This window comes from Triticum aestivum, chromosome 3B, assembly GCF_018294505.1.
Source record: "Triticum aestivum cultivar Chinese Spring chromosome 3B, IWGSC CS RefSeq v2.1, whole genome shotgun sequence".
NCBI lineage: Eukaryota > Viridiplantae > Streptophyta > Magnoliopsida > Poales > Poaceae > Triticum > Triticum aestivum.
In genome coordinates this window covers 458,303,790-458,320,600 of record NC_057801.1, presented here as the reverse complement: position 1 = coordinate 458,320,600, position 16,811 = coordinate 458,303,790, and positions in this window count along the sequence as shown.

The window sequence follows — 16,811 nt, the reverse complement described above, 5'->3', positions numbered from 1 at the left end:
CTCTTTGGGGCGGATCTCCTTGCCATCTCGCGGGCACAAAGGGGCGCTTCCGCTAGGATTTTGAGGCGTTGTGTAGGGGCTCTGTTTTGGTTATTATGGATTGTTAGAAGGAAAATCACACTTGAGAAGAAGTTTCCTTCTCACCTAACTGACGTTATCTTCAAATGCCATCTTTTCCTTTAGACATGGACGCCATTAGGAAAACAGCGGGACACTGAGCTTATGCAGGAGGCCATAGAGCGGATCAGGTGCATTCAGATCTCGGCGTGTCAAGGATCTCTGCCCTCCCGAGGTTTGTTTTGTAGGAGCTTCTTTGCTCCTTTTGGGTGCTGGACATTGGGCTTAGTGTTGTTTGTCTCTCGGGTTGTTTCAGGCCCAGCGGCCGGTTGCATGTATCGTACTTAGTGTTGACCTTTTGTTGTCATCATGATGTCGAACCTCATGTTGGATACTGCCTGTTGGTGGGCTTTATTAAGTTAAAGCCGGACGCGTCTTGCGTCTTCATTCTAAAAAAATATCAATGTGCCGCAACGATCTTCATTGTTTGCAAGGTTGTGTGAGCGCAATGTACCGGCTTGCAACTACACCATCAATGACATGACTACAACATGGGGTATTGGTTTTGTGATGATGCCTAGCCTCCATGGGCGACGTTTGTTGAGACCTCTCAATCCGCTAGGTAACAAAAAGTCTCACTTTGTTGCAGACAAGAAGGTGCTAAAAAGGATATGGAAAGGGTATTTGGAGTGCTCTAAGCCCATTTTGCAGTTGCTCATGGACCTGCTAAACAATGGGATACAAAGACATTGTGGGATGTCATAACATCTTGTGTGATCATGCACAACACGATTATGAAGGATGAGAGTGATGTTGTTTGCCATGTTCAGTATTTCAAAAATATGGGTGAGCATGTCTGCTTCCACATCTGGAGGTGTTTTTTTGGAAAAGGGGGACTCCCCGGCCACTGCATCAGAACGATGCATACTGCCACCTTTATAAATAAGCAAAAAGGTTCAATAAGGTCTTACAGTCTGAAACAAATTAACGGCAAGCTCACAAAGAGCCACAACGCCACAAACACAAAAGCCAAGAGGCCACAGCCGGCTAGCATAAGAAAGATAGGAAAACTGATCGCCTATCCTATTACATGACCGCCATCCAAACCGGTTGAAGATATCCCGTGCTACCATCTCCCACCAGATAGATCCAGTAACAAAATGCTCCCTGGCCTTCGTCGGAGTGAGTAACGACCACATACGGATCAGCGCAGTGGCTCGGAAACCTGCAAAAAATGAATATTTGTTGTTCTGTTAAAAGCCAAATCATTTCTGCAGTTCCAAATTGCCCACAAAAAAGCACACACTCCTACACGAATGTGTCTACCTGTTTCGGACTCTATCCCAACAAGCCATGTTCCAAATAACGTACTGACAGAATTCAGAGGAGTAATGTTAAAGGCAATGTGCACCGTCTCCCACAAAACTCTAGCCAATGGACAATAAAAAAAGTTGTTTGATGGTTTCATCCCGATCACAAAAACTGCACCTAGTAGAGCCTGTCCAGTTGCGCTTTACCAAGTTGTCCTTTGTTAGTATGACTTGTTTATGTACAAACCACATAAACACTTTAATTTTCAAAGGAACTTTGAGTTTTCAAACATATTCGGAACTAGTGAAAGGATCGATATAGTTGACTAGAGGGGGGGGGGGTGAATAGGCAACTAACAATTTTTAAGCTTTTCTTTAACAATTTAAATCTTGCGACAAAATAGGTTGTCTAGATATGCTACTAAGTGGACAACCTATATGATACAATGACAACTAGCACACAAGCAAGCAATAGATACAACACAAGTAAGCTTGCAAAAGTAAAGTTACGAAATAACCAAGAGTGGAGCCGGTGAAGACGAGGATGTGTTACCGAAGTTCCTTCCTTTTAAAGGGAAGTACGTCTCCGTTAGAGCGGTGTGGAGGCACAATGCTCCCCAAGAAGCCACTAGGGCCACCGTAATCTCCTCACGCCCTCACACAATGCGAGATGCCGTGATTCCACTATTGGTGCCCTTGAAAGCGGCGACCGAACCTTTACAAACAAGGTTGGGGAAATCTCCACAACACTTGGAGGCTCCCAACACCACAACGAAGCTTCACCACAATGGAGTATGGCTTCGAAGTGACCTCAACCGTCTAGGGTGCTCAAAACACCCAAGAGTAACAAGATCCACTAGGGATTAGTGGGGGAATCGAATATCTCTTGGTGGAAGTGTAGATCGGGCCCTTGTCACCCAATCCCGAGCAAATCAACAAGTTTGATTGGCTAGGGAGAGAGATCGGGCCAAAATGGAGCTTGGAGCAACAATGGGGCTTAGAGGTGGAAGAGGTAGTCAACTAGAGGTAGGAGACGCCCCTTTTATAGTCATGGAAAAGATCCAACCGTTATCCACATGTTCAGCCTGCGACCTGCGGTACTACTGCTCCAGGAGCCACGCGGTACTACCGTGGAGGACCACGGTACTTCCACGGCAGCAGCAGAGGCCGGGACTTGCCTGACTAAGAGCAGTACTACCGCTTGCGCGGTACTACCGCTCCCCCTTGCGGTACTACCGCAAGGCAGGAAAGTCAAAGCCAACAAAGAGCGCGGATGAAATAAAATACATCCGTGCCTACTTCCGCTGAAAATGAAACAGTGCAAAAACTCCGACGCGGTACTACCGTTGAGGCGCGGATGTAAAAAATTACATCCACTCCTACTGCCGCGATGCAGCGGTACTAGGTATGAGGGCCACGGTACTACGACTCCAGGGGAGCGGTACTACCGTGGCCTCCCGCGGTACTACCGCGCAAGATGTGCGGTACTACCGCGCAAGATGTGCAGTACTACCGTGGGGGCGCGGATGTAAAAAATTACATCCGCCCCTACTACCATACCGGAGCAGCACTAGGCCTGGGAGCCACGGTACTAAGGCTCCAGAGGAGCGGTACTACAGTGACCCCCAGCGGTACTACCGCAGGTGCTTGCGGTACTACCGCTCCATAGAGCAGTACTACCGCAAGTACAGCAGTAGCCATCAGATTAAGCACAACTAGGATAACGGAGAGACGCTCCAAAGTGCAAGGGAAAGGAAGGACATTTGTACGTGTTGATTCCACCCGAACCTTTCCGGCGCGGACCCCCTCTTAATAGTACGGCTCTCCTACGACTCAAATCGACCAAGGAGAAACATAGAACAATGCCGTCTTCAATAGTCTTCGAGGGGCACCGAATCGTCTCGTGCCTAGTGATGAAGCGTCTGAGAAACTCAAGGCACACGATTAGTCTGCAAAAGCATTGTCATCAATCACCAAAACACCTAAGGGATAAATATGCCCTTACAATCTCCCCCTTTTTGGTGGATTGATGACAATACGGGATTTGCACATAGATGAGATAATATAGGGCAAAGGCAAACCCCACCTCTCTAGAATATAGACGGGCTCCCCCTAGATGTGTGCAATCTAGATAGATGCTTTGGACTGCATAGCACACAAGCTAGGATCAACACTCCCCCTATATTATAGAGACAAAGGTATGATGACTAACATCTAAGCAGAGCATAGCATAAAGGTAGCAGAATATATCACGAGCTTGCTAAGATAGATAGAGTGCATATGTCTTACACCATATGAAGAAAAGCAACCCAAAGCAACTGAAACAAGGTTCAAACGAGGAAGCAGCAAACACACCGAACACGAACAACGACACACGACTCGCAAATCCCTACACTCTCTCCCCCTTTGGCATCGAGACGCCAAAAAGGCAGAGAGGACACCTACACACAAGGGGTGGCTCAAGCAGGGAACTCATCCCAACCCTCTCTGTCGGACTCCTCGGCAGCAGGAATGGTCTCCTCGACGTCCTCCTCATAATCAGTCGACCTATAGCCTTGCTTCTCCATCCACTCGGCCTCTGGAGTGATGCGATCCTCAGAACCGCCAGACACATCCTCACCATAGAGCTGCAAGATCTTCTTGTCCCGGCGACGACTCTCCTTGGATGCCACGTGAGTCCTGTACTGGCCCTTAGCTTGCATGCAGAAAAGAGTCTTCATCTTGTCCTTCAGCTTCTTGGCCCACGAAGGCATAAAGGAACTATGGGAAGGCCTGGCAGCACGGTCCTCAGCAACATCCTCGGTGTCAATATCCTCCTCATCAACAACAGCCCTAGCAGCAGACGCCTCAGCACGAGTAGTAGTGTTGGCCCAGTTGGACTTGACACGGAGACAGATGGGATCATGTCGAATCCAGTCTGGAGCAAGGAACTCCTCACCAGGGAACATCTTCGCCCAAGTCTTCGAGATCAGCAGAAACAGATAGGGCCCATAGATAGGCACCTTGCGGTTGAACACTGCAAACCGAAGCTCACACCACATGATGTGTGAGACATCAAGTGGCTGTGTCTAAGACACACGAGCCTCCTCGCATAGGAGCATCATATCCACCATATAGGCATGAACCTTGTCCTTGTCACCAATGTGAGGGAACAAAGAGTTGCGGAAGATGTGATACATGATATCCAGGAAGGAGTTGAGCACCCTCCCTGTCTTGCCATCGGGAAGCGCCTTCTCAACATAGTAGGGCTGAAGCTTGTCCTTGTTAGCAGACTCAGGATTACCATGGGGGCGAACACCCACGGGAGTGTCAAGCCCGTCATCAGGAACGTGGAGCAAATCCATGAACTCCTTCCAGGTAGCAGTCAACTTACGTCCATTGGACATCCAGGTCATCCTCCTCTCCTCATCGGGGTGAAAGTAAACTGAGGCAAAGAACTGACACACAAGCTCAGGATCATAGTCAAGGTGAAAAGAGATCACATGTTCAATACCAAACTGCTCCACCAAATCCAGAGCTTCTCCAAAGTACTGACGGAACTTGTCCTTCCTCAGGTGATGCATTTCTATCCATTTGACATCCACGTAGGTATTCCGCTTGTTCTTGATGACATCCATATAAGTGAGAGTCTGCTGCTTGTTCCAAAACAGTTCACAACCTATGACAGTAGCCCGGGGATGCACATACAGGTTGAGTTTCCTGAGACGGACGAACTCAGATTGGGGTATCTCATCCATTCCCTTGTTGGGTTCCTTGTGCTTACTAGTGGATGACTTGACATGGCGCTTTGGGGCAGTGGAGCCCTCTGGTGCTTCACCTGGATTGCGCAGACGCTTGGAGCCAGTGTCACGACTGGGATTGGAACGGCGAGAGCCACCACCTGAGACACAAACGCAAAAACACCCACGACAAGCAAAAAGGATCAATGCAAAGACCACGACAAAGCACAAGAAACACATAAAAAGTATACTTGAAATTTGCCATGAGATAGAGGTGAACCACGGTAGTACTGCCAGGGCCTGCGGTACTAAAATTTTAGTACCGCTCCAAGTCGCGGTAGTACCGTGCGAGGTCACGGTAGTTCTGTGGTGGGAGCGGTAGTAAAACTTTAGTGCCGCAGCGAGTGCGGTAGTACCGTGCCAGACAGGCGGTAGTACCGAACAAGCGGTAGTACCGCGCCAGACGGGCGGTAGTACCGCACCACGTCAGATCCAAACGACGGTTTGAATCTAAAAAGAACCGCGAAACCACGGCGGTGCTACGGTGATCAAATCTAGCACAGGACAAAACACAAGTCTAATTCCTACGCAATACTACGCTCCTTCATCCTACTCTTGCATAGATTTAGCCTAAGAATCTCTAGAACACACAAGTCTCCCCCAAAAACCTAGAGACAATGAACACAACAGAAACGAGAAGGAGTTGGGGAAAGACCTTGGTCCATAGCAAGAGCACGTGGTGGGGAACGATCCCACCGGATGGAATCACGGGAGGGCAGCCGGAGGCAGAGATCCGGCGATGGACGCCGACCCCGTTCTTGAGCGAGGGAGAGAGAGAGACGGGGTGGGGAACTGGCAAATGGGTATGGGGGAGTTAGAACTCCCCCTGCCGTCCTTATCCCCACGCGTCTGTGACGTCGCGGTAGTACCGCATGTCATCGCGGTAGTACCGCTTGGGCGGAAGTACCGCTCTCCCAGGCGGCAGTAAAAAATTACTGCCGCGTGGGGGCGGTAGTACCGTGCTCCCCTCACGCGGTAGTACCGTAGCTGGCTGCGGTAGTACCGTGAGCTCAAGAAAAAGCAGGTTTCAAACAAAATAAGAAGGTCTTTGCAAGGAAACTTTTAGCAGAAAGGACACCACAAGAACACGCACAACCCAAAGGCAAAAAGACAACAAGAAGCAACCACGCAAAACAACCTCTCAAAAGGAGAGGGCGGTGGCCGGAGCCACCTATGTTTGAGTTAGTTGGTATGGCACCGCGAAGAATTATCCTTGGGCCCATGACCAAAACTCATCTTTGAAGCACAAGTACCATAAAAAATGGCTAATGTGAAAGAGTTGATCGATTTATGCATAATGGGGGGAGGGAGAGTTCATTGAGAGAACAACACTCCCCCTATGTCCATGCCTACATCTAAACTAGACAACAAGTTGAGTGTGGTGGGGGTGCAAGGGTTAAAGTCACATTGCTCGAATCAATGATATTTAGCTCATGCCTTAACTCGCGAAATCTTGCTTCATCCAAGGGCTTCGTGAAAATATCTGCAAGGTTATCATGAGTGTTGACATACTTGAGCTCGATCTCCCCTCGCCTAATGTGATCCCGGATGAAGTGATACCGAATCTCAATATGCTTCGTCTTGAAGTGTTGCACCGGGTTGAGAGAAATCTTGATGGCACTTTCATTGTCACACCAAAGAGGCACTTTGTCACAAATGACACTGTATTCCTTTAAAGTTTGCCTCATCCATAAGAGTTGTGCACAACAACTACCGGCCGCCACATATTCCGCTTCAGTGGACAAGAGAGACACACAACTTTTCTTCTTGGAAGACCAACTCACCAAAGAGCAACCAAGAAATTGGCACCCTCCGGAAGTGGACTTCCTATCCACCTTGTCTCCCACCCAATCAGAATCCGTAAATCCTTCAAGCTTGAAGGTAGCTCCTCTTGGGTACCATAGGCCAAAGTTTGGGGTATGAGCCAAATATCGAAAGATTCGCTTGACCACCACAAAGTGGCTTTCCTTTGGTGCGGCTTGGAACCGTGCACACATTCCCACACTCAACATGATATCTGGTCTAGATGCACAAAGGTAAAGCAAGGAACCAATCATAGAGCGATATACCTTTTGATCCACCGCTTTACCATTGGGATCAATGTCAAGTTGGCACTTGGTGGGCATTGGAGTAGAGGTCGGCTTGACATCACTTAGCTTGAATCTCTTAAGCATGTCTTGAGTGTATTTGGCTTGGTTGATGAAGGTACCTTCTCTTCTTTGTTTAATATCAAAACCAAGGAAGAACTTCAACTCTCCCATCAAAGACATCTTGAACTTAGAGGTCATGAGAGCGGCAAATTCTTCATTGAAAGCATTGTTAAGGGAACCAAAGATAATGTCATCAACATATAGTTGGCACACAAACAACTCCCCTTTGACCTTCTTAGTAAAAAGAGTGGGATCATTTTGCCCAACTTCAAATCCACGATCTTGTAACAACTCGGTAAGGTGGTCATACCACGCACGTGGGGCTTGTTTAAGGCCATAGAGTGCCTTATCGAGTTGATACACATGATCCGGGAAGTAAGGATCCTAGAACCCGGGGGGTTGCTTGACATAAACCAACTCATTAATAGGACCATTAAGAAAAGCACTTTTCACATCCATTTGTTGTAACTTAAAGTTGTGATGGGAAGCATAAGCAATCAACAAATGAATGGATTCAAGGCGAGCAATGGGAGCAAAGGTTTCACCGTAGTCGATACCCTCAACTTGGGAGTAGCCTTGTGCTACCAATCTTGCCTTGTTGCGAATGATGTTCCCATGAGCATCTTGCTTGTTCTTGAAGATCCACTTGGTTCCAATGACGTTATGGTTCCCCGAAGGCCTTGGCACCAACCTCCACACCTTGTTGTACTCGAAGTTGTTGAGTTCTTCATGCATGGCATTGAGCCAATCCGAGTCTTCGAGCGCCTCATAGACCTTTTGGGGTTCAACACAAGAGACAAACGCGTGATGTTCACAATAGTTTGCTAATTGTCTACGAGTGCTTACCCCCTTTCTTAGGCTTCCAACCACATTCTCCATGAGATGGACTTTGGTGGTGAGTTTGGAAGCAATCTTCGCGGCACGACGCTCTAATTCCTCCTCGAATGTGGAAGGAGGAGGGTTAACTTGATCATCTTGAGCGCCGTCTTGAGCTTGTCCTTGATCTTGAGCTTGCTCATGATCTTGAACTTGCTCGAGGGGGAGAACTTGACCTTGGGCATCATTTGGAGGTTCACCACCATCTCGAGATTGATCTTGCCCTTGGTCTTGTTCCCGAGGTTGAGGGCCTACACTTTGTTCTTCGGAAGCGTGTGGGTCTTGAATAGGTGAAGGCTCCACTTGAGTGGAGCATTGTCCTTCTCCTTCGGCCACAAGGGGTTCCTCAATGGGTAGAATATGACCAATACCCATTCTTCTTATGGCTTGGGGAGGAATTTCATCACCTACATCACAAGTACCACTTTGCTCCACTTGGGAGCCGTTATTTTCGTCAAACTCCACGTTACACGTCTCCTCAATGAGTCCGGTGGACTTGTTGAGAACACGGTAAGCATGAGAGTTTGTAGCATAACCAACAAATATGCCCGCATGAGCTCTAGCCTCAAATTTAGACAAACGAACACCTTTCTTGAGAATGAAACACTTACACCCGAACACCCGGAAGTACTTGAGATTGGGCTTGTTTCCGGCGAGTATCTCATAAGGAGTCTTGTTCAAGCCTTTGCGGAGATAGAGCCGATTGGATGCATGACATGTGGTGTTGATGGCTTCGGCCCAAAAGTTGTATGGAGACTTGAACTCCGCCATCATGGTCTTTGCCGCATCCATCAACGTCCGGTTCTTCCTCTCTGCAACACCATTTTGTTGAGGGGTATATGGTGCAGAATATTGATGCTTGATCCCCTCATCACTAAGAAACTCATCCAAGGTGCAGTTCATGAACTCGGTGTCGTTGTCACTTCTTATTGTCAAGATCTTTGCATTATGTTGACGTTGAGCTTCATTTGCAAAGTCAATGACGGTTTGTTGAGTCTCACTCTTCCTCTTGAAGAAGTATACCCAAGTGTATCTTGAATAATCATCCACAATCACCAAGCAATACTTTCTACCCCCAAGACTATCAAAGGATGGAGGCCCAAAGAGGTCCATGTGCAGGAGCTCCAAGGGTCTCTTCGAGTAGATGATAGTCGTGGGAGGGTGAGCCGTCTCATGAAGTTTTCCTTCGATACAAGCACTGCAAGCACGACCTTTGGCAAAACTAACATTTGTTAGTCCACGGACATGGTCCCCCTTGAGAAGACTTTGCAAAGATCTCATATTGACGTGGGATAAACGGCGATGCCAAAGCCATCCCACATCAACTTTAGCCATTAGGCATGTCGCGGTCTTAGTGGGTTGCTCCGAAAAGTTAATCACATAGAGACCATTCTCGACATGCCCAACAAAGGCTACTTTAAGAGTCTTGCTCCACAAGAGGGCCACGGTATCAATATCAAAGAAGGTGGCGAAGCCCATGAATGCAAGTTGACGAACGGAAAGCAAATTGAACGCAAGGGACTCAACAAGCATGACTTTCTCGATCGTTAGATCATGAGAAATGACAACCTTGCCAAGACCCAATACCTTAGAATGTGAGGCATCACCCCACTCGACATTGGTGGGCATAGATGGGATCTTTTGCACGTCCACCACCAAGTCCTTACCCCCGGTCATATGATTTGTTTCTCCACTATCGAGCAACCAAGATCCCCCACCGGAAGCAAACACCTACAAGAGATCAATGCTTGGTTTTAGGTACCCATTTAGTAATGGGTCCTTTGATGTTAGTAATGAGGGTCTTAGGAACCCAAATAGACCATTCAATGTACTCATAAGAAGAACCAACAAATTTAGCATAAACATGCCCATCACTAGCACGGCACAACACATAAGAGGGGTTAAAGTCGCCGGCCTTGTTGGGAAAGATGGCTTTGCCCTTTTTGGCATCACCACTCTTCGCACTGTTCTTCTTCTCCTTAGGAGCACCCTCTCCCTCCTTCACAAAAGTTTGCTTAAGCGGGGGAGGTTGTTTGGTCTTGTTATTCTTCTTCTTGTTCTTCTTCTTGTTCTTGGACTTGGGTGAGAACCCAACTCCCTCCTTGCCCACAACTTCCTTTTGATTGCTCAAAAGGTCATTTAGGTTCTTCTCACCTTGTATGCATGACACAAGACCTTTCTCGAGTTGTTCCTTCAACTTGGCATTCTCCTCCACAAGATTCACATGCTCACAACACAGGTTAGTAGCATTTGCATTATCAATTAAGACCATGTGAGGAAATGTGGCCTTTTCCTTGGTTAGCTTAACTTGGAGTTGAGCATGAGACTCCTTGAGGTTTGCATGAGCACCTTTCAAGACCTTATGGGCCTTGTCAAGTACATCAAACTCCTCCTTGAGTCTAGCATGATCAACCCCAAGTTTGGCCTTCTCGGAAGTTAGTACATGAGACACAACAAGAGCATGATCAAGATCTTTCTTTAATTTGGCATGGTCATCGTTGTGTGACTCCTCAAGAGCCAAACGATGCCCACACTCTTCTTGAAGAGCATTAGAGAGATCCTATATCTCATCGGCATAGTCACGACTATGACCTTCCATCTTAGAGATGTTTTCTTCGTGAGCCTCGATCATGTCATTGGCTTCACCAAGTTGTTCCAAGAGAGCAACAAAGTGCTTATTGGATTTGCCCTTGAGCTTACTCATGAAGGACTCAAATTCATTTACCTCCTCATTAGACCCCTTACCATCATCAAAGCCAACCGTCGAAGAAGGATTAGGAATAATGGTGGTTTTGATGTTGGGGGTTACCTTGTTGGTGGCTTTAGCCATGAGGCACTTGGCGGTGATGTTCTCGTTTGGTGAATCGAAGAGAGACACCCGGGGAGTTGTGGCAATGGCAACGGATGCCATGGCCATTGCTTCACTATCTTCATCATCATCGTCATCCTCACGGTATTCTTCTTGAACCACCAACCCGCGTGTAGGAGTCTTCTTGGTGAAGTTGTTCTTGTTGGGGAAGGACTTGGCCTTGTCTTTTCGGATGAACTTGCCACCATTGTCTTCCCGCTTCTCGTAAGGACAATCCGCAACGAAATGGCTCACATTGCCACAGTTGAAACAAGTTCTAACTCGTTGCTTGCCCTTGAGGCCACTTGAGTTGTTCTTGTTGAAGTTGGGTCTTGTATTCTTCTTGCTCAAATATTGTCTTGAGGCAAGAGCCATGTGCTCATGATAGTCATATTTCATGTCTTCGGGGTTGCTCTCCTCATCTTCTTCTTCTTCCTCTTCTTCCACACTAACCTTGGCCTTCAAGGCAAGGTTGGGCTTCTTTTCCCTTTGAGAACGGAGCACCGCATTGTCGGCGGTCTTGTCCAAGATGCTCATTGCAACGAATTCATCCAACACTTCACTTGAGGTCATGGAGTGGAAGTCCGGACTTTGACGAATGACGGAGGACATGGCCTTGTTGTAGGGCATCATGGCCTTGAGGAACTTGCGCTTGATCCAATTGTCATCTGTGTCCTTGCTCCCATGATCTCGGAGTGCGACCGCGAGTTTGGTCACTCTTCGAAAGAGCTCACGAGGTTCTTCATCTTCTTTCATTGCAAACTCATCGGCTTCATCTTGCACCACTTCATAGTTGGAGCGTTGAATGCTAGCACTTCCTCGATAGAGAGACACAACACATTGCCATGCGTCTTTAGCCATGGCATGAGGTCGAAGATGAGGGAGATCTTCGGGAAGGATTGCATCTTGGATGATGAAGAGAGCACTCTCATTGAATTGATTATCCATGGCTTCTCGAGGGGTGAAGTTGCTAGGGTCATGTGGATAGAAACCTTCTTCTATGATTCTCCAAAGATTAGTATTCACATGTTTTAAATGACGCTTGAAATGATAAACCCAAGCATCAAAATCCTCATTTTTCACAATCTTAGGAGGAGGAACGGCATGATTTAAATGGGTAGAGGGAATCGGTCCACCATAAGTAGGAGGTTCCACATGGGCATAGATGTCGGTGCCATTTCTACCACTAGTAGAAGGACCCTTTTCACTATTAGCTTCCCCCTTGTCGGAGTTAGCATCCGTCACCTTGTTAGTGGGATCACCCACTTTCATCGGCGAGGTGGATAGTTTAAGTCCTTCTAGAAATTTAGTAAACATGCTTTCAACCTCGGTCGTCATGGAGGTTTTCAATGTGTCTAAAGCCACATTGAACTCCTCACGGGAGACCGAGGTTCCCCATCGGCCGTAGACGAGATAGGATTCACACCGGAGTGCTCCTCCGCATCGTCGCTGGTGTCAACCATACTCTTTGGACGGCAAAGTCCTTAATAAAGAGACGAGGCTCTGATACCAATTGAAAGGATCAATATGGTTGACTAGAGGGGGGGGGGGTGAATAGGCAACTAACAATTTTTAAGCTTTTCTTTAACAATTTAAACCTTGCGACAAAATAGGTTGTCTAGATATGCTACTAAGTGGACAACCTATATGATGCAATGACAACTAGCACACAAGCAAGCAATAGATACAACACAAGTAAGCTTGCAAAAGTAAAGGTACGAAATAACCAAGAGTGGAGCCGGTGAAGACGAGGATGTGTTACCGAAGTTCCTTCCTTTTAAAGGGAAGTACGTCTCTGTTAGAGCGGTGTGGAGGCACAATGCTCCCCAAGAAGCCACTAGGGCCACCGTAATCTCCTCACGCCCTCACACAATGCGAGATGCCGTGATTCCACTATTGGTGCCCTTGAAGGCGGCGACCGAACCTTTACAAACAAGGTTGGGGCAATCTCCACAACACTTGGAGGCTCCCAACAACACCACGAAGCTTCACCACAATGGAGTATGGCTTCGAGGTGACCTCAACTGTCTAGGGTGCTCAAAACACCCAAGAGTAACAAGATCAGCTAGGGATTAGTGGGGGGAATCGAATATCTCTTGGTGGAAGTGTAGATCGGGCCCTTGTCACCCAATCCCGAGCAAATCAACAAGTTTGATTGGCTAGGGAGAGAGATCGGGCCAAAATGGAGCTTGGAGCAACAATGGAGCTTAGAGGTGGAAGAGGTAGTCAACTAGAGGTAGGAGACGCCCCTTTTATAGTCATGGAAAAGATCCAACCGTTATCCACATGTTCAGCCTGCGACCTGCGGTACTACCGCTCCAGGAGTGCGTTACTACCGCAAGGCCACGCGGTACTACCGTGGAGGACCACGGTACTTCCGCGGCAGCAGCAGAGGCCGGGACTTGCCTGGCTGAGAGCAGTACTACCGCTTGCGCGGTACTACCGCTCCCCCTTGCGGTACTACCACAAGGCAGGAAAGTCAAAGCCAACTGTCGGATTTAGGGTTCCGCCAGACCCTTGAGGTTCGAACACTAGGGTGCGCGCGGAGGTTTCGCCTTCTACCTACCTGTTCCTCACCGAATCGCTAGGACTAAACTACAAGAAGAACATCACAAGAGACACGGGGTTTATACTAGTTCAGGCCACCATTGTGGTGTAATACCCTACTCCAGTGTGTGGCATGGTGGATTGCCCCTTGGGCTGATGATGAACAATACAAGGAAGAACAGCCTCTCGAGGGTCTGTTCTTGTGGTGGTGTTGTGCCTTTGGAGGGGTTGATTCTAGATGCCTATCTTATCTCCAGATTCCTATCTAGATGCCTCTACCCTGTGGGTGGCTAGTCCTATTTATAGGCAAAGGCCCTGGGCCTCTTCCCAAATATTGAGCGGGAAGGGCGCCAACAATTGGCCATTTTGAAGGGGAACATCGAGTACACTTATCCTGACTAAAGTTGGTCCTCGCCTGTCAAAGGCTCTGGTGGTGACGCCGACTTGGGCTCCACGGTGACCTCCATCCTGTCGTTGGACTGTTCTTGGTCTTGTTGCACCGAAATGGATGCCTTTGCTTGATGCTCTCGCCTGCGCTTGCTCCCCTTGCACCAAAGAGGAAAGAAGGACACTGCGCGGGCTGGCGCCCGGCTGGCGCCCTTGGTCGTCATGGCTTGCGTCATGGGCACCTCGCGAGGTACCCCGCCTTGAACTCTCCGCCTCCTCATGAGCCAGCCTGATGAGGCCGTGCCCAAGGAAGCTCCTTGTCGTCCGCCCCGCGAGGCTTGGCCCCTCGCGAGGGTCTTGAGCTTGTGTTGATGAAGATGGGCCATGCTGGGCCCCCTTTGAGCCACGCCGCAGGCCGTAGGCAGGCAAGTCTAGGGACCCCCGTTCCCAGAACACCGACAGTAGCCCCTGGGCCCAAGGCGCGCCCGGACTTGGCCGAGCAGAGAGGCGAACGGGCAAGTGCGAAGCGTCGCGGGCCCTAACAGCCTGCGGCCTTGGGCACTGCGTGGCGGTTGATTGGACGTGGGCGCCTCCACTTCCCCACGACGCCTCGGCAATTGCACGAATTCGACAAGTCCCTGCATGCAAAACGAGTCAGGATTACCTTCGGTCGTGGAGGCTGACGGTTGGCCTCCCTTGGCTATAAGTATGGAACGGCGCGAGCCATTCCAGTCAATCTTCCTCTGCTATTCCTCCTCTTCTTCATATTCGCCATCGCTCCGTCTCACGCTGATGGCGCCCATCCGCCGGTTCTCCACAGGAGAGAAGGGAAAGGCCCCCCGGGAGGGTCCTGACCCGCTTCCACCGAAGAAGCGGTTGGTCCTCTGCCGCCGAGATGAGGGCGCGCGGCAGGAGGTGTCGAGGCCTTGGTGCGAGCGACCGCCGCCAGGGTTCCCGCTGCCTTTGTACGCCCACCATGGGGGCCCTGCAGGAGCTGGTGTCGAGCGCCATGGTCGACGCCGCTGTTGGCGCCGGCGGGTCACGGCGGTGCGCTTTGTCCCTCTTGGAGTTCACGCCAAGGGATCCTCCCGAGAGTTTGTGCTCCACGCCGCCATGCCTCCTCCATCTTGGATTCGCCTTCCTCCTTCCTTCACCTTCGAGATTCCGCCGAGGGGGCCTTTCAGGCTTTGGCTACAGCATGCCGATTGCCAGACTCCTGCGACCGATGCGGATGTCGAGGTCGTCGCTCCAGGTAAGGTCTTCATGACCTGGGGCTGGGGTGAGATCGCCCGGGTTTGCAGGGCGAGGGGCGCCCTCGTGATCTACCTGGAGTTCGATGGCGCCTCCGTGATGCTCTTCAAGGTCTTCGACGAAGAAGGGCGCCGGCTGGAGTGATGTCCCAGAGGCAGCGGCAGAAGCTCTGGAGCGGCTGGGACCAGGCCTGCCACCGCACGCTCTTCCAGCAGCTCCTCAAGCGGCGGGGGTGCCGGAGGATCCAGCGGCTCCGTCGAGCTCTTCGCAACTCCTGAGACAAGCGATGACAGCTACAAGCCCCCAAGCCTGCGCCGATCTCGGAGCAGGACGGACCCGTTAGGCCGCCGCCGTCTCTGATCTGGATGAGGCTGGCGCCAAGCCTCACGCGGCCCACTGTTGATGATGGCGCCCGCCGCCGTGGTTCCTGTAGTTAGGACTCCTTAGGATACGCGTCTTTTGTCCCTGCGAAGAGCCAAGAACACACCCCGTGGGGGCTTGTAAGGTGTCTGTAGCTCCTTTTGTCAATATGATCCTCATTATGAAGCAGTGCGAAATGGTTATTCCGTCTTAGCTTAGTTTCTTCCTGTCAGACCTCGTGAGGGCTCGATGCTCTGCGCCGACAGGCCCCAGTCCCAAGGCGGCTTTAGCCGTCGCTGGTATGCCAGGTCGCGATGTCGTGGTCAAGGCCAGGAGGTGAGCGGCCCGAGGCCCGGTAAGAGCCCCTGAGTCGCGATGCTCAGGAGGTCCCCCTTGGCGCTCAAGCAGCCATCATTCGGTGAGAAAGGAGAGCGATGTTGCTAAGACAGAATTGCATTAAGTGCGGGGACGGTGCTGCAATAGCTAGTGTTCCCGGAGAGTGACTTATCTCGAGGGTCAGGAACGCTTCCTGGTGCGGCGCTAGGTCCGTGCCTTGGCTGTCGGAGGGTTGCTTGGCGAGGTCATCACGTGCTTCTCTCTTCTCGCCCTCGCTCCCCTTTCCGCTCTACGTCCTCGGGTCCCGACCCTCGAGCGAGTCTCAGCCGTCGCTGGTATGCCAGGTCACGATGTCATGGACAAGGCCAGAGGGTGAGGGCTGGAGAACTAGTAGGAGCCCTGAGTCGCGATGCTCAGGTACCCCCCTTTAACGTGCAAGCGGTTTGCGTGGACGAGGGTGAAGAAGACACTGTGAGGGCCTCGCATGACGATGCTCCTGGGGGAACCCTGCAGGCTCATCACAGAAGAAACGAGAGTTCGTCGCGACAAACGACGGTTAGCCGTTAGTTGCCTTGGAGAGGCGGCGAGGCACGAAAGACCTGGCGAGGTGCACTAGTTCACCCGCGATCCAGCTCGGGACTCACGGGGCCCTACCCCAAGGCGGGTTGCGCCCGCCGCTAGGCCTTATCTTGAAGCGTGTTCCTGCAAATTTGGTTAGATGCCGATGCTCTACGTCCTCGGGTCCCAGCTCTCGGGCTGGTCTCAGCCGTCGCTGGTATGCCGGGGCGCGATGCCGTGGGCAGACCAGAGGGTGAGGGCCGGAGAGCCGGTAGGAGCCCTGAGTCGCGATGCTCAGGCACCCCCCCTTTAACGCGCAAGCTGGGTTAGATGTTGAAACTCTACGTCCTCG